The sequence below is a fragment of the Meleagris gallopavo genome, chromosome 2 (genome assembly GCF_905368555.1).
Source record: "Meleagris gallopavo chromosome 2, MGAL_WU_HG_1.1, whole genome shotgun sequence".
NCBI lineage: Eukaryota > Metazoa > Chordata > Aves > Galliformes > Phasianidae > Meleagris > Meleagris gallopavo.
In genome coordinates, this window is record NC_139405.1 from 79,222,795 (window position 1) to 79,244,278 (window position 21,484).

The 21,484-nt window shown below is 40.4% G+C and overlaps 1 protein-coding gene across 3 annotated transcripts in view; it reads right to left on the reverse strand.

Annotated features, from left to right (window-relative positions):
- LOC104909911 (maestro heat-like repeat-containing protein family member 2B) overlaps window positions 1–9,981 on the reverse strand; it is a 30,099-nt gene extending 20,118 nt beyond the window's left edge. For all 3 annotated transcript variants that reach the window (XR_014881509.1, XM_085217755.1, XM_085217754.1), the window contains exon 1: window positions 3,055–9,981. The gene's annotated coding sequence lies outside the window, so the exon portion shown is untranslated. The remainder of the gene's footprint in view (window positions 1–3,054) is intronic.
- Between the last annotated feature and the right edge of the window lie 11,503 nt (window positions 9,982–21,484).

Genomic DNA, 21,484 nt, shown 5'->3' on the forward strand with positions numbered 1-21,484 from the left:
AGACACCCACTCTCATTAGTCAGCGCTGTAAAACAACAGGCAAGAACGCTCTTTCCTTTCATCTTCAGAAATGCAAGCTGGCAAGCTCTCCTGGGGTGTGATTAACAGTTTCTCAGCTGGGGGTACTTACAAATGAAATTATTTCTTTTGCTATTAACCTTTGATGACATCAGTAATTCCCACATCTAGGAGACAACAGTGCCTGGTAATGGACACGGAGGAGGAACACGCATTGATTCACGCTGCAAACGGCCGCACCGAAACACAGACTTTTGGATGGGTTTAGCTTGCAAGTCAGCTGCTAAGCAAACACCAAGTTTTCAACAGCACTCAGAAGCTCAGGGCTCCCCATGCTATGAGATTTTCAGAAACATTCAGGCACCAGCTCCTCTGAAAGAATCTACTTATTGCTTTAGGTGCTGGAAGCAGCTGCAGTCTTCTAATGAGCTGCCCCTCACAGACTTTTCTCAGCCTCAGGGAACAGTGGCTCAGAGGCACCGCCTTGCTCTGCCATTCCTCTGCCATTATTTTCACTTACCCCTTCCCTCACAAGCCTGCGCTGCCTGCCTTTTATTGCTGTCACAGCTCCTTCCTATCTCAGCGGTAAGTACGGTCTGTTTTCTTTTGTGTCTGTCCAGCGGAGTGGTGCTTGAGCATCCTGCTTGAGTCCTCTGGGCACCGCTCCAATACAAGTAGCATCTGCTTGCAAATTACCCTAGTGCTAGGAGACAATGATGTATGACCTTTCACAATACTGGGCGAGGTATCGATCAGCGTCATTGATCCCATGTTTGAGTGACTGTCTCACCCAGGAAGACAAGTGAAGTAAAAAAAGTCTGACAGTGTATGCAAAAGCCCATGTCTGATTGGAAACTTCAAAACCTTTTTTTTTGTTGTTGTTTTTTTGTTTTTTGGCCTGGACAGTGTTAACAAATATCGTACTCAGAGGGGTGTGAGGCCCTAGCACAGACTGCCTGCCCTATCCCTGTAAGCACTCAAGGCCAGGATGGATGGAGCCCTGGACAGCCTGATCTGGTGGGTGGCAGCATGGGTTGGAACTGAGTGGGCTTTGAGGTCCCTTCCAGCCCAAACCATTTATTAATTCTTTGATTTTTTAAATAGTTTTTAAAAGAGCCTTCTCCTATGCAAACAACTGCTTTTATTTGGTTTGTTTGGTTTTTGAATGAACAAGAGACTATTAGGTATCACACAAACCTTTACTTGTGTGAGCAATCCCTAATTACAGAGCCACTGCTCTTCCACATAGGAAACACTTTGCAGATGAGACACAGGACCAGTCAGTACATTTCCTAGGGATATATATGCTTTTCTCTTTTGAAAAATGTTTTTCTAATTTTTAACGACCACCTATAAGAAGCAGCTTTTATTTCTTTGTGTTTCTTTACTGGGACATCATTAGTGGCTTGTTTTATCTTAAGGAGACAACTAAGATTGGCTTCCAAACAGCGGGAGATAAAACTAGATCACCTTACAAGCCAGCTCTTAATATTTCTAGACTCACAATTGTAACATACGGTGTTACCTGAAATTAAATGTTCCGTAAAAATAAGCATTTTTGCTTCTTTTAGAACTGTTCTGCACATACCTACCCACAGTATGACAGCTGGCTAGATGAGGTTATGCAGCGACAACCCATATCTGAAGGAGCACATAGGCAAATTTCTGCTAATGCCATACAGATTCTATGAATAATGGATTTAGCAGGCATGCATGCTAAAGTGGGGTAATGAAGATGTTGTCCTTAGTGAGTGAATTCATGTTAAAATGGGAAAATAACTTCACATATCATTCTTACATCTGCAATTCCAAACAGATCTCCAGTATCACCTGGGCAGGGAGATTTGCAGCAGAATAGGTTTCATCAGAACATCCCAGGTTTTTGGGAGGCTACAACAGAGTTTAAATAGATATTTTCAGATGGAAAGCAGAGCAGCTAAGGAGATGGCAGAGAAATTTAACTATCAGTTCTGCATAAAATGTGAATATTTGGAAAATGTTTTCATAGGGAAGCAGAATGAACAAACCAATGTTGATTCCATGCAAGAGGCTTCTAGTGCAGATGCTCAATTGTCCCAGTGCACTCCACCTCCCAAAGGATATTCTGCTTTACCTCTCATCATAGTGGCACGTGCTATACTGCTTATGAGACATGCTGTGCAGAATTTCTCCAGTAACAAATCAAAATGTTTAATGTTTCTTTTTTTTTTTTTTTTCTTAAAAATTTCATTTACACATAGTATAAGAAATCTTTCTTTGATAAGGTCAGCAACCCTGCAGTCAGCCTCCATAAAACATCTCTCTTATCCTTGCTGGATAATGCCGTGTCTCATTGCTCCCCTTACCAATACCTTGGACTGCAAACCACTGCTTAGGCAAGTCAATCCTGTCCTTGTGTCCAATCCTTTCCAGCCTCATCCTTAGATTCTCTGTTCAAGATTATTCTTGATTGAATTGATAAATACAGTAGATAAATTAAAACATATTAAGAGCTGAAACACACCTCACTGAAATCCTACTCTCTTTATAATTTGCCACCGTTAGAAGAAAACCAAATAAACCTCCCTCTGCCATCCTGCCACACAAACACTCAAATGTCTGGAAATAAGACACTAGGAAGCCCAGCCTGATCCATATAGAACTGGCATAACCTATAGTCTGTCTCCTTTTCTGCTATTGCCTCCCAATGCCTGATAAAATAGGCACAGCAGAAGCAAACAGCAGCTTAATCAAGTTTCTCTGATTTAGTAAATGTAAAGTTACTTTTTACCTACCACCTAGTTACCAAAGCATTAAACAGGATTCTGGGACACCTTTGTCCATGAATTTTTAGCCTTACTAATAAAGAATTGTGTTATAAGGCATTTTTTCAGCCAAGCTTCCCCCTCTGGGATACCTCCCAGCTTTCTTATCGGGACTCATGCATCGTTCCACCTGCAATGCTTGAGAGCACCAGCCCATGCAACCTAGGCACTGTCAAAAACTGAACACAATGCCAACCCATTCTCTTCAGTGTGTCTGCAGGCTTCTACTCACCTCTGTAGAAGAAGGAAAGTGATTCCCTGCGTAGGCATCTCCACGGTCAATGAACTCTTCCAGTCACCTCTCGCATCACTTGTCAGGGAAATATGCTGGCACCAAATGCACAGAAATGAAAGCAAAAGCCTTCCCTGCTGGACCAATCAAGCCTGACAATTGCCTTGTGGTGGATGCCAGAGAGATTCTGAATATTTTAGCAGAAATGCAGGCTTTTTTCTAGGTGAGAATCTGCCTACATAGGATTTATGCAAACATTTCCTTGCTTGGTCTGTAGCCACCCCTTTGCAGCTAAGCGGTTCAGCGTTATCTCCATTTCTTTACATAATTCTGAGTTTAAAATACTATCATCACCTAAAATAAGAGGAGTTGCAATTACAGTGCTCTCTGAAATGAAAGAGGTGGAAACCAGTTTGACAATTTAAGCTGATAGCTGAGGTACTGCTGCACTAGCGTTTTTGGCACCTGGCCTAGGGAGGAAGTAAACAGAGGGAGGGAAGGGACAAAGAGAAAGAAGGAATAAAGGAGGGCGAGAGGAATCCAGTCCACTGAATATAATATCATGTGTTTCTTATAAAGGGAGCTTTATGATCAGTGAAAAGAGAGAAGTGCTTTCAAAAGCTCCACACTGCCCAGGGGGTGTTCTTGTCCACCAAACATAGGCACATCTCTTCCTTTGCAGAGGTCCTGGTGTTATCAGGGAGCGATGAAGCCCACTGGAATTGCCTTTCCTTCTCGGCGTACACCAAGGCAGCGGAATACAACACATGCTTTCATTCACTTGGACCTGATGCTCTTCTGCTAGAGCAGATGATTCTGTTGAGGGGTCATAAAACTTGGTTGAGAGAATAGGAGAAGAAATTGGTCCCAGAACCTGGCTGCAAGAAAGCATTGGAGGGGACAAAGATTTATATCCACTTGGAAAAACACATCAGAGCCAGTATAGTTAACAGGCTAAATTATTCAAAACAGCCAGTCTGTGAATGTGGTTTGCAGGTCCAAAGTCATGAGTAGTGGCAGTTGCCAAAAGGACAGAGCAGAGTCAGGGCTCCCAAGCTGCAGTCCAACCTTCCAGCTGAAGCTGCCGCATTGCTGGCCATGCTAAGAGTGGGGAGCCAGGTGTGTGCCTCGTACAGCTGCTCAGACAGAGAACAAAGGGATTATGTCTAGCATGATAGAAACAACCAAGCTTGCAGTTCAGGGATGTAATGAAGGCACTGGCTGAGGCAGAAGTGACTGCCTTGGCTGATGGCCAGTGCAAAGGGCCATTTGTCTACATGCAGGCAAGGTAAGAGCTGGATAGCAAACAGGTATTTCTGCAGTGTGTGAGAATTGATTCAGAACTCAGGAAGTTATACAAAATGTTTAAGCAGAGGGCTCCTAAGCCCTTCACAAACACAAGGTCAGACATGTAAAGAACAATGTGAGTATGAGCAAACTATCTCTTGAGAGGGCAGATACAAATTACTGATTTAGGCACTGAAGAGCAGTGACATGAGAAGCCCCAGAACATCATCTTGGACTGAAGCAGAAGCTCTCGGGCTAAAAGCAGCTTTCCACTGCAGGGTGCCATGCAGGGGTGTAGAGAGCTCAGAAAGATGCTCATGCATGAAATTTGTGGGCATTGTTGGGCTGCCTAGGCATCACGTGAGCATACCTGAAGCAAGAACATTACAAAAGTCTGTGATACATGAAAGGATACAAAAGTCAAAAAATATGAAATCAGTATTTAGCTCAGAGTTTCACCAAATCTAGCAGCACACTACAGAAAATTTAGAATGCCAGGCAGCATTACTCTTCAGAAAAAGGAAATTTGCTTTATCATACTGGATATGACAAGCTTTTCCCTCAGTGCAAGCAGCTCTATGGAATTAAATAGGAAAGCAGCAAAACATTCCCAGGCAAGAACATATTTGCAAATGCATCAGGCAGCATTTGTCTGAAGCTAAATGAAACATTTTTCTGTGGAACCCAAAGTAGCCAATATAAAGATCTATTACTAACTGCAAAATATGTAATTTAGAAGGCCAAATAAAAACCACTTATGGCTTATACTGTCAAGACCAACATATTCAGGGCCAGCACTGCAAACGGGAGTCATTTGCAGTTGATCCACAAGATGAAGGGGAGGGGCAGAACCCAGAAATGGTTTCAGATTTTTTATCCTCTGTTGACATACAATTTTCAGTTCCAATATGTGAGATTAGAAACAGAACAGAAGGTGCTGAAGCTCCTTTGGCCAAGTTGTGAAGATTGCCAAGCACCAGCTGTGAGCTGATCTTCCATTATTTGGGCAAATGGCCACAGCCAAGGTAGCAAGCTGCTCTGGTATTCACGGCTGTCTCTGTGGTGAAGTGTCTCTTCTGGAATCAAATGGCCTTAAAGCAACTGATCTGTGGGTCAAATTATCATCTGTAATCTCTAAGGAAAGAGATTTGGCTTCTCAGCTAGTTTAAATGTCAGGTATTCAGACAAGGTATGTGATGGCACAAAAAGAATGTCTTTCAATCCATTAGCTTTCTCCAGTAATGCCCAGCTTTCCCTCTGATATCAAATGTGCTACCATTCCTATGCAGGCAGTGTGATTGCACTTGATTGGCAGAAATACCATGGATGAATTTCTGATCTTCTGCAATGGCCACCTCAGTCTCTCACATTGGAGAGAATAAAATTTTAGAAAATGTCTGTTTATCCAGTGATTGCTGGTTAAAAATAGAAATCTTTATATATACCATGAACACCAATGCTGTGAAAAAAAAAAACAAAACCCCACAACAGAATGTAAACTAGGTGAAGACAAACTGTCCATGGAGGTGTGCTATGCTGCTGCGACTGCAGACCTTGATGTCTCTAAGGGTTGGAGCAATCTTCCCAGTTAGCAGTGACTTCCACTGCTATCTTTGTCATTACTATCTTTTCTGGTAACTTCTCGCTAGCATTTTTGAAGAATTTGTGGCCCTAACCACCTTCTTTGTTTTTATAAATTAAGATCTTCAAATTCTGTGTAAGCAAAGCTATCTGTGAACCATGCAAAATACAGTTGGTGACTTCTGTACTGTCACTGTAATTCAAATCACACTAGACTAGTGATTTAATATTTTAATGTCATCCTCTACACACCTACAATGAACAAATGTGCATTTAGAAATAAAAATTGTTTCAAAGTGCCACCAACTGTTGTTTTTGCAAATTGCAATTCAAAGCATTCACTTTTGAAATGCCCCTCCTGAACGTTATCACATTTTGTGGTGTAGCACACAACTTATGTGAATAAGCTTACATTATCCTTTTCCCAAGGCAGACAAGCAGCACATCCCTTTGTAATACCTCCTTATGGCTAGGCTAGGTTTCAAAGACAACTTAATACACTTTATCAAGCACAGCTTTTCTGTTGTTTATAGAATATATTTTTTCAGATTTGCATGTTTTAATGACAATCCAATTTCTAAAACTTTCCATAAACCTCCAAAACAATCTGAGAGAACCAAGTGCTAGAATTTTGATTTGCTTTTTGAATGCATCTCCTATTAATGCTGCGTGATTTCCTAAGCATTGAGTATGTGCTGAAAACGCTGTGCTCCAATGCTCAGCTTTCACCTTCTCCAGAATTTAATTTTCGCTCTTCTCTAACTTGGATTTCCTCAGTTCCATCACCCCCTCCATTTTGGTTCCTACTGAATCAATTTGGACTCCTCACAAGACAAAACTCTTCTATGATCCACTGACATTGGTAAAGAAACAGGTTTACATGGTGTGCGAGAAAGGCCCAGTGGTACTTGCCTCTTGGTGTCGTGAGTGGGGTAAATACTCTCAGAAGTTTGTCAGTCTGCACTGCCTGTGAGTAATATGGTGTGGGACTCTTCCAGGAGCTTGAATGGTTACAGCTCATGGTGAGCTATCTCCATAAATAGCATCTCTAAATCAATTCTGTTTGCTTGCTGCGATCATATGAAATGCATCAACTGTTGAATAAATCAATGTGACCCCACCGATTCCTTGGCCTAACATCTTATTATTATTTTGTGGCTATTGGCTGATTAGGCATTTAAATAATTTTCTGAGAGAGCATCTGCATTATTTGAATGTCAGATTGTGAACACAAAGCTTTAAATTTCTCCAATGCTTTATTTGCCAGTAATAACAATAATTGAAGTAACAACAGCCTTCCCTTGCTTTTGTTGATATCATTTAGTTTTTCCAGAGAGGACAAAGCAGGCATTTTGCTGGTTTGAAAGGAAACATGTTCTGAAAGGTCTGAGCTAGTCATCTATTGACTGGTGGGAGCATTCATTTCAGAGAAAAGTAAGTTACTACGACATTCCCAGCCCAGACTGATCCAACAGAATGAGACCCCCTTTGAAGTCTGAATTCCGCCACATTTTGTCTATAAAAATTGCAGTCCTGGCCCCATGTAGATGTACTGGGTAATCGGTGGTGACTGATTTCTCAGCCCATGAATGTAAGAGCAGGGAGAGAAATGACGCAGTGTCAGGAGTATACAGAGTTCAAGAATGTGGAGGAGGTACCAAGGAGCACTTCTGTAAGAGCAATCCAGTGACTGCAAAAAAGCAAGTGAGGAAAAAGAAAAAGATACTGGTGAAGGATGAAATAAGGAGATTACAGCTCGGTGCAGTGATTAGGGGAGGGAGGTGTTTTCAGCAAAACAGCACATGGTTAAATGGAGGAGCTGAAGGAGATGAGGGTACAGATTTGCTGAAGTGCCTAATCACGTGGAAAGAAATCTGCTCAGATTTCTGTTCTGAGAGAGAAGGATTCAAAGCAGCACATATTGACAAAACACTAGGTGCCTGAGATGTGTGCCAGTTCCTCCTCTAAAAGTTTTGAAAGAAACAAATCAGTAGTTTGAATAAGAACAGCACTGAGTTGCAATGCCCTCAATTCTCCTTGTAGGCAGAATTATGATTTTTAAGATTATCTCAAAAATATAAAGTATTTTCTGACAGTATCAAATAAATTGAAATAGCCAGATACTCAAATCTGCCACTACCCTATTGGTAGCTGGCTTTGTTACTGAACTTCTTGTCAAAGAAAAGCAAAACAAACCACAGTAAACAGTGCTTTTATTTCCACTCACTGTTCTACAAGTATCAGCTTGACAAATCCCAAGTGCTGTGCAGTCAGGCTTCATAGCCTCGGCTGGTCTTACTGGAGGAGTTCTGACTATGTAACATACATGAATGCCATTGCCATGGAAAAGTATTATATCAGATAAAAATAAGTCTGGATTTTGCAACTGGCATCACAAAAGCAACAGAGAACAGAACGACAACTGGCAAACAAAAAAAATCTTGAAGGCAGATTTCTATGGCCCTCAGTAGTGTGGTTCTGCAGTTTTGTTTTCCTTTTCAATTTAGAGCTAGGAAAAATTAATTGTGATTTAATTAAATGACAGTTCTGGCATCAGCTTAGGCTACAACAAATAAAGAGTGTATCATTTTCATTACTGATAAGTGAATCTGAATTTTGCAGAGCTGTAACCAGAACCTACTGCTCATACTCAACATTGGTTTACTAAAAAAATATTAGTTTTCCCTGTTTCCTAATCAGCTGCTTCAGTGTTCTTTCTCCCAGTGCTTTCAAGATGGATATGTCTCAGCATTTCATTAACAGCAGCACTTCCTTTTGTAACAAATTAGCATTACTGTAGTGTACAATATGCGTTTGCATCTCATTTACATTAGGATCCTTATATAATTCTGGCAAAAGAAACATTTGTATAGGAAAAATCTAATGCCTGCTGCAATTATTTAGTTGCATAGACAAGGAGGATAAGGCAGGCTCCCTGATTTTGCTGCAGCACAGATATATGTGGAGCACTACATCCTTTCTCAATACCCTCTCCCTGGCAAAGCCTTTAACAGTGCTAATCAGTTCAGACCAGGCTCTCTGCCTGTATTGGTGGCTGAACACTGACCCCAAATACCTCTTATCAGAGCGAGATTGCTAGTCTTTTATTCTAGCTAATAGGGGCTAGGCAGGGTGAACAGGGACAGGATGTCACTAGAGCTCCTGTTCCATGAAACTACATTTTGCAACATCCAGTCACATCACCTCTCAGAAGTGTATCAGTGAAAAACTAAACTCGAATATGTAACTACAGGCTACTTCCCAGGCTTATGGAAGTCTCGGATATCTGACTTGAAGTAATTCCCTATCCTCTACTTCATGGCTGTGATTGTTACAAAACCACTTCTGCTGAAGTAGCTGGCTGTCCATTAAACCCAATATTAATCTCTAACTAGTAACCACTTAGCATTCCTCACAGTTCTATAAGGAAAGAATAAATATCCTGCTTCTCAGAGAAATGCCTCTGCAATCGAACCTCTTATTAAATCCTTACATTAGTGAGAGCTGTCCTGTCACGCAAAAACTCCATTAGCATGAAACAAAAGTTAGAAAACACTGAATATTCCTGCTAAATGAAAGTTATGATGAAGAGCATAGGTTCCAGGGGTTTGCATAATCTTTAGCAATCTTTATTGAGTTGCTCTAGATATCTAATAGGAACAACAATAATAGTAACTGAATTGTCAGACTTTGCTTTCATACATGCTAAGGCAAAACTTTGCTTCAATCAATAATCGTCTAAACACAGTTGCTTTAGTCCATCAGTTGTGCTTTCTGCTTATTGCAGTCCTCCTTGAATCACACTCGGACCAGTGAAAAGGTGTTATTTCTTACTCTCTGGGTTCTTCCACATTCCTGGCAGCCCTTCATATCTCTTACTTCATTAGTCTGATTTCCATTTTCTCTAATTCCTATGATTTTAGAGCAATACATTTTGAAAGCCAAGCAGCCCACTGCTAGAACGAAGTCACCTTCATTTTGCTAACATGTAGTGCTGACCAGTGGCACAACAAGCAGGATGGGCTTTCTGCATGGATTTTAAACCAGAAATGATTCTCCGCCCTCCCACCCACCCATGTACAATACTGAAAGTGGTGCGCCTGTATCATGGCCAAAAAAAAAGTCTTGCCTTGATAGCTGATGCTACCTTCCCAAAATTCAGTCATTAATATTTATTAATCCTTTGTGGCTATGTTTAGAAGCCTTGCTGCATTAACACAACAAAAATAATAATAATTTAAAAAAAAGAGAGAGAGAGAGAGAGAGAGAAATGAAATGCTAGTGGGAGAAGGAGCCTTTGGAAACCATCCAGACCAACCTGTACCAGCACTGGATCGTAGAGACAGCTCCTCTTTGAAATACCTCCTAATTTTGCTTCCACTGATTAGTTTATATAATGGTGGAGTATGTCTGTAATCTACTAGTGAACAGCTCTGTTACGTATGTATATCTTAAAATAAAACAGCCCTGATTTTCCACTAGTTCTATTTTGAGTTTCTCCTAGAAATAAGACAGCTTGAGAGCCTAACTATTCTCAGGGTAGAATAAAAATTTTCCAAATGTGTTGTAAAAAAAAAAACTCCTCACTAGTAATCACCATGGTCATGAATAATAGATTCTTTCCTTCCTTTTTGTGATCATCTTTTATATATATTTATATATATCACACATACATATATATGCACATATTTGTATTATTTTGCATGTTATAAATCTCATATATATAATTTATATATGATGGTATATATATGGTACACATATGTATATGGTATATATAATGGTATTTTGTATGTGAGATCTACCTATATCAATAGCTATGTATTTCAGTCTTCCTGCTTTGAGACAAGTAAGGAAAAAACAACTTTGCAAAAGGTGTAGAAAGAACTAATGAGACTGAAAAGCCAAACAGCACAAAAAGGAGATATGGGGATATAAAGAATTGAAGACAGCAAGTCTCTTCTACCTTTGGAAAGAGGTTAAGAAGGATGCTTGATTGCAGGCTACAGAGAGCTATACTAGTACAAGTCATTTGATACCAGGTACTCTTTAATTTAACAGACAAAAGCATGCAAGAATCAACTGCTGAACATTGAAGTCACTAAGGTTCACGTTAAGAAAATGATGGAAATTTTTATCAGGAGAAGAAGTTCACTGCTGGAGTAGATTAAAAAAGGATGTGGGCGAATGAGTTGGGGTGGGTCAGTGTTCAAATGTGTGACCTACTGAAGACCTCTCTCATGTCCCTTAGAAACTGCTTTTCTTACAGCTATCACAGCTGCAATGTTAAAGTGTATTGCCTATCTCCCTCTTCCGTGGTCTGATTCTTTCTTTACCCACTAACTTTTCAGTCAGAGTAGGGCTGGTGAAATCACATAGCCTGTGGATATAGAACAAACCCCTAATACTTCCCGAGCCCTTAAAAATTTGTTACCTGTTTATGGATTCAAAGAAGCTTCAGACAAGTAGATGTATTTCAACACTTATGTTGCTTCTGTGTATAAACAGCTCCTATCCCTTCAAGCAGAGTCTAGATGCACATGATCTGCCATAACATCTGTTATACCATCTCCTACATTAGCATTATGTTGCCTTTCCCAGTACTCTTTGCCACTCTGATTGTTCACAGAATGGTAGGGGATAGAAGAGACATCTGGAGATTGAGTCCAACCCTCCTGCAAAAACAGGTTCCCTATAGTAGATTGCAGAGGAAATCATCCAAGCAGGTTTTGAATATCTCCAGAGGAGACCCCGCAACCTCTCTGGGCAGCTTGTTCCAGTGCTCTGTCACTCTCAAAGTAAAGAATATTTTCTGCAAGTGCAAATGGAACTTTCTGTGTTTCAATTTGTGCCCATTCCCCCTTGTTCTATCGCCGGACACTGCTGACAAGAGCCTGGCCCCATCCACTTGATACCCACCCTTTAGATATTTATAAGCACTGATAAGATCCTCTTTCAGTCTTCTCCAAGACTTTCCCAAGTCTTTCTGCCTCTTTCCTCATCTACCCAGCTGGTCATGACATCATAGAAGGCTACCAGATTTGTTAAACATAATTTCTCCCTGGTGAATCCATGTTGACTACTTCTGATAATCTCTTCTACTTGCTTGGAGATGACATCCAGATTACCTTCCCAGGGACAAAGGTGAGACTGACTAGCCTGTAGTTTCCCAGGCCCTTCTTGCTCTTTCTGAAGACTGAAATACATTGGTTATCCTCCAGTCTTCAGATACCTCTCTTGTTCTCTGTAACTTTTCAAAGATGATAGTGGTTCAGCAATTGCTTCTGCCAGCTATCTCAGCACACATAGATGCATCCCATTGTGGCCCACGGATTTATGTGCATTGGGCTTGCCTAGACAATCTCTAACCAGATTCTCCTCGACCAAGGGGCAATCTTCTTTTCCCCAGATTCTCTCTCTTACCTCCAGGGTCTGGGATTCGCAAGGGGCAATTCACAACAAACTACTTGTAATGCTTACTTTATTAGTATTATCTACAGTGATCTCTGATTATTTCAATATCAAGAGAAGAATCTCTTTCTTGAATAATATTTACTTACGCTTTAATTTATGCTATGTAGACAGTGACAACATTTAACTATAGTGTCCTTTGTATTATCAGAGTAAAGGAACTTATGTCCCTAACAGCCTTTCTACTCTCTCATATTTGATTGTGGGTAAATAGGGAAGGGTAGTACTCTAGAAGTAAACAACCATTTTCATTCCCTTGCATATGAATTATAGTTATGGATAAATATTAGATGCGTTGGTCAAGGCTTGAGTCTTTATCCAAATCTCTTCAAGCATAATTTCATAGAATCATATAAGTGTAGAATGGCTTAGGTTGGAGAGGACCTAGATCCAAACCCCCTGCTCTTGGTAGGGTTGCCAAGCATCAGCTCAGGTTGTGCTGGCCTTGAATGCTTCCAGGGATGGGGTATCCACAGCTTCTCTGAGCAACCTGTGCCAGTACCTCTCCTAACATCTAACCTCAATTTCCCTTCTTTTAGTTTAAAGCCTTTTAAAGCCATTTTGCTGTCCTACCACTGTCAGAGCACGCAAAAAGTCAGTCTCCCTCCTGCTTGTAAGCTTCCTTCAAGTATTGGAAGGCAACAATGAGGTCTCCCTGAAGCCTTCTCCTTTCCAAGCTGAAAAAGCTCAACTCCATCCCACTTACGTATGACCATCAATATTATTACTTTTTTCCATATTTAAGCTATTGTGTCCCAACAATCTCATTCTGTGTTTGTCCAAATTTGACTTGATTTCAGCCTAAAAACATTCTATCAAGATGTTGCCAATATCTCATTTTTTCTCCTGTTTGCAATAAGTAGTTGCTCAAATTCTTTAACAAATTTCAAACATTCAAAAAATGCTAGCCTGTGTGTGAGTTTAACTGCAAATGAACTTAGTTCATTCATATAAATCATAGCAGGCTTTGTTCCTTATTTTATCACAATTGTTTTTTGGTCTCTCGGGTCATTTGCTGTTCATTTCCTAAACTTTCACATTCCTGGTGTGACACAAACATTTGCAAATTACCTCTATTTGAATACTGTATAATTCAGTGAGGCTACTGCTTGTACAATCTACTATTGTCAAAATGCAAAGATTCAAATTATCTCAAATAGTTGAATAAATATCCTCAGATTCATCTAGTACTTTCCTCACATCTTGCTGTGCCCTCTAAGTATTCTCAGCAAATTTAAATGACAGGGAACAAAATTGCACCCTTTAGCTTGAAATATATCAAAATGTAGAAACTTTTCCAAAAAATCACCCTAGGACTACTTCATACAGTCCTCCACTTTCAAAGTCACATTAAGTATGATCATGATTAAACACCCAAGTAATCTGTGTTTGTGTGTGTGGTTTTTTTTTTCATTTCATTGCTTTTGTGTCTATGATAAATCCGACAATGGATAATTCAATGGAAACTGCTGATACATTAATGAAAATCAAAGGAGTTGAAAAGCTGCAGTCTGACTCTTATAACTGGAAAAAGAATTTGGTCCAGAAAACAGAGAGAAGTATCAAGAAAACAGCAGATGATTTTAGTATGCCTAATGTTTCCAAAACTTGCTTCAATGAAAGAAAGGAGGACATCTATCTACCTAGGGCCATATGCTATAATAATTTTCATGTATCAAATCCAAGAAAAGGTGTGCACATGACTATCAGTTCCAAGGAATATCTCTCCTTATAATTTTAATACAGATAATATTAGGCTTAGCATCTGACTAACCTATTGCTCTTTTCCTGAGAGGCTTATGTCTCAGAGGACTCAGTGCATTTCCTGGCAATCAAATGGCAAAGATAAAAAATACTATCAAAACTTGGAGTTTGTTTGTTTTTAAAGGGGATTACTAAAATTTCACTGATCTTCTTGAGACTGCGAAACTAAAAACTTTTTGTAGAAGTTACAAACTGTCCCTGTTGTAGGAACTGTGCACTGTGGAGATCTTATCAAGTTCATATTGGAACTAGTAGAAAAGCTCCCCTCATTATCTGGTTTTCCACCACTAGTATAAAAGCCATTGGCAGACAAGCATGGTAGAGGACAAAAACAAATTAACATCCAGTGTTCCATACAGTCCTGAGCCAGTAGAGTCTGCCTTGCTGAGGCAAATAACATACCACTAATGAAACAGCTTTCTTAGTATGAATGCCGATATTTGCACTATCACTGAAGGAAAGAGGGAGGGACCTGGAAAGCTGCTGAGAATCCTGTCTGCCATTTCCTGATGCCCAAAGTTTTATTGTATGTATACTTTAGACAGAGTTTAGGCAGAATCACTTAAGATGAAACCTGCAAATCTTATAATCAAACATTATGTGAGAAATTATTGACTGGGGAGCGTTTGGAGAATTTGACCTCTGAATACAGATGAAGTTCAAGCGCATACTGGAAAGGGCAATCATGATTTTTTTTCCTGAAACCCAGTCTTTGGGAACATGTTTTGCAACCCTTTTTCCCCTTTTGTTTCTACAGCTTGGAATTCAGAAGTGCCAATAGAACTGGATATCCTGCTGCACATTACATTTCAATAGTTTGGTCTTCTGTTTTCTTTTGTTTCTAACTGGTTGCATAAGGGAAATAAGGGACAGTTCTTATTACTTTTTCTAAACAGCAAAACATTACAGTTTTCCTCAAACGGAAAATGAAAGATTTGTACATTCTGGTTGATCTTATTTTGAGCTCACTGTTGCGCTGACCTTATCAGCCAATCAGTCACATATTGCTAAGGATATGCCTTGTATCATTTTTGGATCACTGAAAAATTGAGTTCTGAACTGCGCAGATGAAAACCAGCAAAACCAGAAGATGATGGTAAGTAATTTTTGTTGATACAAAGATAATTTAGGAGGCCACTCAAAGCCCACAGTCAGGAACATTACAGCTATTTTCAAGGCACTACAAACACTTAAAGCACAGAGGTAGTGCCTGTTCTGAAGAACTGCAGTCTAAGATAGAGGTACACAGATGGAGGAACATAAGTAAACAAATTACTAGCAGTAAGAATAACAGGCAGCAGTCACAATCAACAGCCTGACTCTTGTTGAATGTGATCTGTAGACATCACAGCAAAGCAGGATTGTTAGGTAAGATAATGAGGATGTCTGTGCCTGTTAAGGGAAGCCTGGGAAGGCATGAAGACATCTGATTGAAATCAAATAAGATTGGGAGGGGCCAGCATCAGAGGCTAGTGGGAGACAGTAATTGACCTGAATATGTGATGAGAAAGGGATAAGCTACTAAAGACTCTGAAAGTTGCGTAAAGAAAATTGGTTTGTTAATGATATACTAGTGTATGGGTGAGATAAGGGAAGAGATGCACAAAGAAGAGATGAAAAGAGAAGGGACATGAACAGAAAATCATGTGAGAGAAATATGTTATTCTGTTGAAGTGTAGTTCAGGCAGGTATAGTGCAGTTTTCAAGACTCGAAAAAAAAAAGTATATGAAATTTAATATGATAGAGACTTAGCTGGAAGTTTAGCTGCTAAACGTCTTCAGCTCCACCTAGAAAAAGCCAGCTTGTCCAACAAGATAAATTCACCCTAGGTTCTTCCAGCATCTTACAAGGGTTTCAGAATATAGAAATATCTCTGTACTTAGTTGTAAACATAAGACAGGCCTAGAGTCTTGGAGGAATGTGTAAGGATGTTCTCCCTCCTTCCCAGTTACAGGATTGAGAGCAGGTTGGGGGAGCAGAAGAATAAGCTCCCATACAGAGGTGTGTCCAGCCACAGGAGAAAGCCACCGAGAGGACAACTTGAAAGTGGAGAAAGACTGTTTAGCCTTAGAAGCCTAGGCTTGCTCTTAAAGAGGTGAACCATAACATCCACTGTGTCTTTGCAAATCTCCCAGAGAACAGGCAAAGGACTATGAGAAGAACCAGCACTGGGGAAGAGGCATCCAAGAGCAAATGGTCAATAAGGTCTCAGAATGTACCAGCCAAGGCAAGAATCGGCCATACAGTTGATGGACCTAGTTATATTTGTCAGTATATGGGACTGTGTTTAGCAATCCATAATACAGAAACCTGGCAAAGGTTAGCTAGCAGGCTCTACCAGAGCAATATGACAGCCTAATGTGTTATAAGAAAATTTTTACAGAATAGATGAGTGGACAGTGAGGTGGACTGAGAACTGGCTGACTGGCAGAGCTCAGAGGGTTGTGATCAATGGCACAGAGTCCAGTTGGAGCCCTTTAGCTAGTGGTGTTTCCCAGTGTCTTGTTCAACATCTTCATCAATGCCCCTTACAACTCTGCGGAAACAAATGGTTTTCCCACATCTGCTCAGTAGTCCACCAAGTTTTGTTGTCTGACTCTGACTGTACCCACATGCTTTAGAAAGTAATTATCTACCACAGACTCACAAAAGATTATCCTGAAACCAGATTTTTGATCATGAAAATAGTTATTAGCCTAGCATGTCCCACAGAGGGAAACAATGTAAAAAACATCTAATGTAAAATGGATTACATTGTTGGCTGAGCTGTCTTAACCAGCAACCAGTTGGCTAGTGTTCAAACATGACCAAAAACTTCAGTGTTGACAACTTAATAGTGAAGATAATGGAAAAACACGTGCAGAGAGAACATTTCTTTCCAACCCCTTTTTAGGTAGTTGGTGATTTTTTTTTTCCCTAAAGTATGAGGACTTACATTTCTGCTAATTTATCCTGAATCCTGAGTAGCATGATTTCCTACTTGTAGCTATCTATAGACACATTTAAATCTTTCAGTTCCATTAGTTGCATGGAATAAGCATCTCTTACAAAGAAAGAAAGAAGCAGAGACAAGGCATGACAAATAATCCATCAGAAAAAAACAGCAAACAAACAAACAAACAAAACCCCACCTACTTTATAGTGTTTTCTAAGTAAGAAATAAGATTTTTCCCAAGGAATGAAAGGGAAGCCCATGAAATTAAAAGCTAACACCTAATGTTTTCTGGTTCTACTTCCACAATCTTGGAAGCTATCTTGCAAAGGAGGACAAGACCAGGTCTCCAGCTTTTAAAATTTATTAGCATATCAAAGGCTGTACCCAGAAGCAAGGTATTCTTGAGACCGGTGCAAAACCTTTATCGGGGCATGTTCTGACCTGAGACCTGAACCTGTTAATACTGACTTCCTCCTGTAAAAAAAAAAAAAACCGAAAGAAAAAATAAAGCATACTGTTCTAAACAGAGATCATATCTTTATTTTACAGTTAAGTATTCCTTTCCCCAACAACACAGAAGTGCGCTAGACATTGAGAAACAATGTTTTACAAGCATCAAGGACAGATGCCAATTAAAGAGTATTTGGATAATTAAAAGATTGGAAAATAACAGGCATTTGGCACAGCATCTTCATTAAATCACTGGGGTGAGGCTGACCCAGCTTGCTGATCTGGCTCTCTAGGTTCACCTGGTTACTTTTCTGAAAACCAAGTGGGATATGATTCTGCTGTCAGTCAGTGGCAAGATTGAAGTGTCACAGTTTCATTTATCTACCTCTTTTGAGGCTTTTGCTTCTCAGTCTTTGTTTTCTTCTTCAAAGAAAGAACTGCACAAGGAGCACAACCTATGCTGGCTGGATTATCCCTTGGTGGAGTTAATCTCATGCACTGCAGTATCCAGACCTGCAGTTTCCTAACAGTGTCGCTCCACAAACAGATTGTGTTGAAACACGCTGGTCTGCAGAAATGCCCACTTGCCACCAGAAGGAGATCCTCGGCTGGGCACTACCTCACAAAGTGTTTCAGAGATTAAGGCATGTGCTTCCATTCCTGCAGAGGACCTCCTGATCTCAGCAAGCTCTGGCATTTGGACACCCATTTGCTACTGCTTTACTGCTGTAGTTTGCATTCTCCATAGACCTACAAGATCTTTGTGGCCTTCAGAATTTCCTCCTGTTCTGATTTTCTGCATGCTGCAAGATCCTCTCCCTGAGCATCTTGTTAAGCAGAACAGACAACTAAATTTTGCAATTGAGTCTCATACTGCAGAAGAAACTGTCAAGTGACATCCTAAAAGGATTCAAATTAATGGATAATGCATTTTATTAAATTAGCAGCCCAAATCTGCATTCCAGCAAAAGCTCCTCGTTTCTGATTACCTCTGGGAACAAAGACTACAGCACGCTTATACATAGTGGCAGTGGGCTTAGAATACATTACCTTCTTTCCTAGATAAATATTAATTAACCATGTAGAAGAACCATATTCTTAGTAAGAATAAATCTGTACTTCCCCTTAAATCAGTGTTGATGTGCTAATTTTACAAGGAAAGTAACACTCCTTATTTTCAGCATTTTACTTCTTTCCTGTGATTCACTGCATTGCACAAGCTTCCTTTAAGCTTTCTGTATGAGTAGCTTGTTGCTTAAAACGTGTGCAGACTTCTTTTCCTGAACACAGAATTCAGTGTTTCGTTCCTGGAAACTTGGTATTTGGGACATATTTGAAAACAACTGTAGATCCTAAAAAGAAACCCTTGCCGATTTCATCCCGTAAAGCAGAAAGAAAGATCTGAGCATACTGAAAGGGGCTGAAGCTTTAAACCCAATAAAGGCTTACTTCTGAAAGTGGGGGATTTATGTTCTGCCAGCTCTGAGCACAGAACATGAGACTTTTTTTCATTTGAATCCCTACAGAGTCGAAACACGGGGACCTTTCCCTTCATGCTGAACAGACATTGTTCTTTTTTTTTTCCTTATGTGACAGGCTGGAGTTAAATGTTATGCCATCCACTTTCGGTCTTGGTAGACAGCTGTGCCTTTGTGTTGTAGTGTCACAGCCATTTCTAACAGTTCCTTCCCCAATGGATCTGTATGAATTGCATTGCAGACAGATCCTGGTAGGTTTAAAATCCTTCAGGTGTACAACTGAAGCCTGCCTGAGGCATAGGGATGCTTGTTCAGCCAGACTCTCTGGCTGCAAAACAGGCATTTGCACTGATTTTAGTGCAAATTAGAGGCTCCAGCAACCTCAGATGGAAAGCACAATAACAAGGCAGCAGCAGCAGCAGCCGCCCTTTTCAGTCATTTTTTCTGCTCAGTAACAAAGCCAGAGAATGGAAGGAGAGGCGATGGGGCAGAATTAAAGCAGTTTCCTGTGGAGCATATCCAAGTAGATCATTAGAGAGCAAACCCCGTAGCTGAATGGGGAACAGCCACCAAGCTCTACTACCACCTCCATGAACCAAAATCTGTCAGGGTAGATGCAGTGTCTGGTGATGAAATGCAGAGATGGTATAAGGGAAACTGGAGTTTCTTTTTGCTTGACCCCAGCTGTCTACTTAAAGAGTAATTGAATACTCCTCAGAGGGTATTTGAATGCATCTTCAGGCACCTGTACCTGACCAGTGTGAAGAACAAGGAGATAATTCAATCTGGCTTTATTCCCATGGGATGAAGAAGTCCACGTGTATGCATGCCTGCTGAGCCCATGTGTTTTTTCTTCTTTTTCTGGGACCTCAGAGTCAAAATCAAAACCAGCCCCAGCTGTTCCTTATAATTAAATTTCAGTAGCTCAAGCTGGGTGTTTTTATTTTGACTAGTGACTTAAAAGTGCTGGCATTTAAATGGCCTCAGCTATATTTCAAAGTTAGCATTGAGAAACTTCACACATATATTAGCGTTATTTTTCTGTTGGCAAACTCAACAAAATACCACCGTGTTGATTTACATAGTGAAGGTTATCTTTGCTAACAGAAGGACTCCAAATTTCATTATTTAAAACACGAGGATGAATGTCATCACCGTGCAGGAGGCTATAGATGGTATTACATGCAACTTGCCACCTGGGCCAAGGGCAGAGGTGAAGTTCATTTTGTGCACTGAGTCCTGTGCTCAAATGTACCTAAAGGATCTTGAAGCCAAAACCCACACAACATTATCTGAATTTAGGACAGATCTGACTGTAGAAGTTTCCATTTCTGACACTTAACATTTGTTTCTGTGTGTCAGCCCTCCCTCTAATTTATTTACAAGTCATTGATGATATTTGTGCCATATGAGCCATTATTCATGGGCAGTTTGTAATGCAATAGACCAGTAACAGGATCAGTTTTCATTCCTACTTCTGTACTTTGGTATATTAATACATAAAAATCTAGAAATAAGAAGCATTAATAGCCTTATGCCAGCAGAAATAAATTAATTTTATGCTTGCATCTGCACAGAAGGCAAAAGCTTCAGGAAATGGAATCCCTTTCTATAAGCATCTTCTCAGATCCAGTCAGGAGAGGGGAAGGTAAACAGTGGGCATGTGGCTGCTGCTTTTAAATGCAAGCTTCACAGTGACAGCACAGCAGGGAGATACGATCACCCATGCGATGATACATATGATTCACAGTACGTTTCTGCCTGCTGCTCCAAGACTCCAGCATTTCAATGACAACCCAGCTAGAACCTGCTACTTCCTGCCATCAAATTTCGATCTGTGTACCCAGCTGTGGCATGGGCTGCATGCAGCCTGGACAGACAGAGAGGAAGGGCAATCTCCTGCTCTGACACCAGTCCTGGGAACCACCACGCACTGCCTGAAGAACAGCAGCTTCAGTGCTTAGTGGCATATATTCTCTAAACATCAGCTGCAGCAATGTGCTACTCTGGGGCATGGTTCCAGATACCAAGCAGTTCCAAATACCAAACTGAAGCCCCAGGGAGAAGCACAGGGAATGACTGCTGAACCTGCCAGGGAACCAGATGATCCCTGTGGGAAGCTGTCTGAAGTCACCAGAGCAAGACCTCTGTTAATGTGCTCCTGACCACTGGCAGCAGCACTACATACTCAAGCAAAGAGCAATGCAGTGCTACAGCAGAGAACAAACAAGGGAGGAGAGGAAAAGTATCTACCCGCCAAGACAAAGAAGGAAGCAATGAATGATGATCTCTGATTAAAAAAATAACCCAGAATTAATGGAGAAGGACAACAGAAAAAGTGGTGCTCAGAAAACAGAAATATTTTATAACAATTGCCAACAACAACATTAATGGGATGGTCAGAATTCATCACCTGTTCACAAAGTATTTTTATGACATAGCACAGCTGAAAGCAGTGCCAGAGAA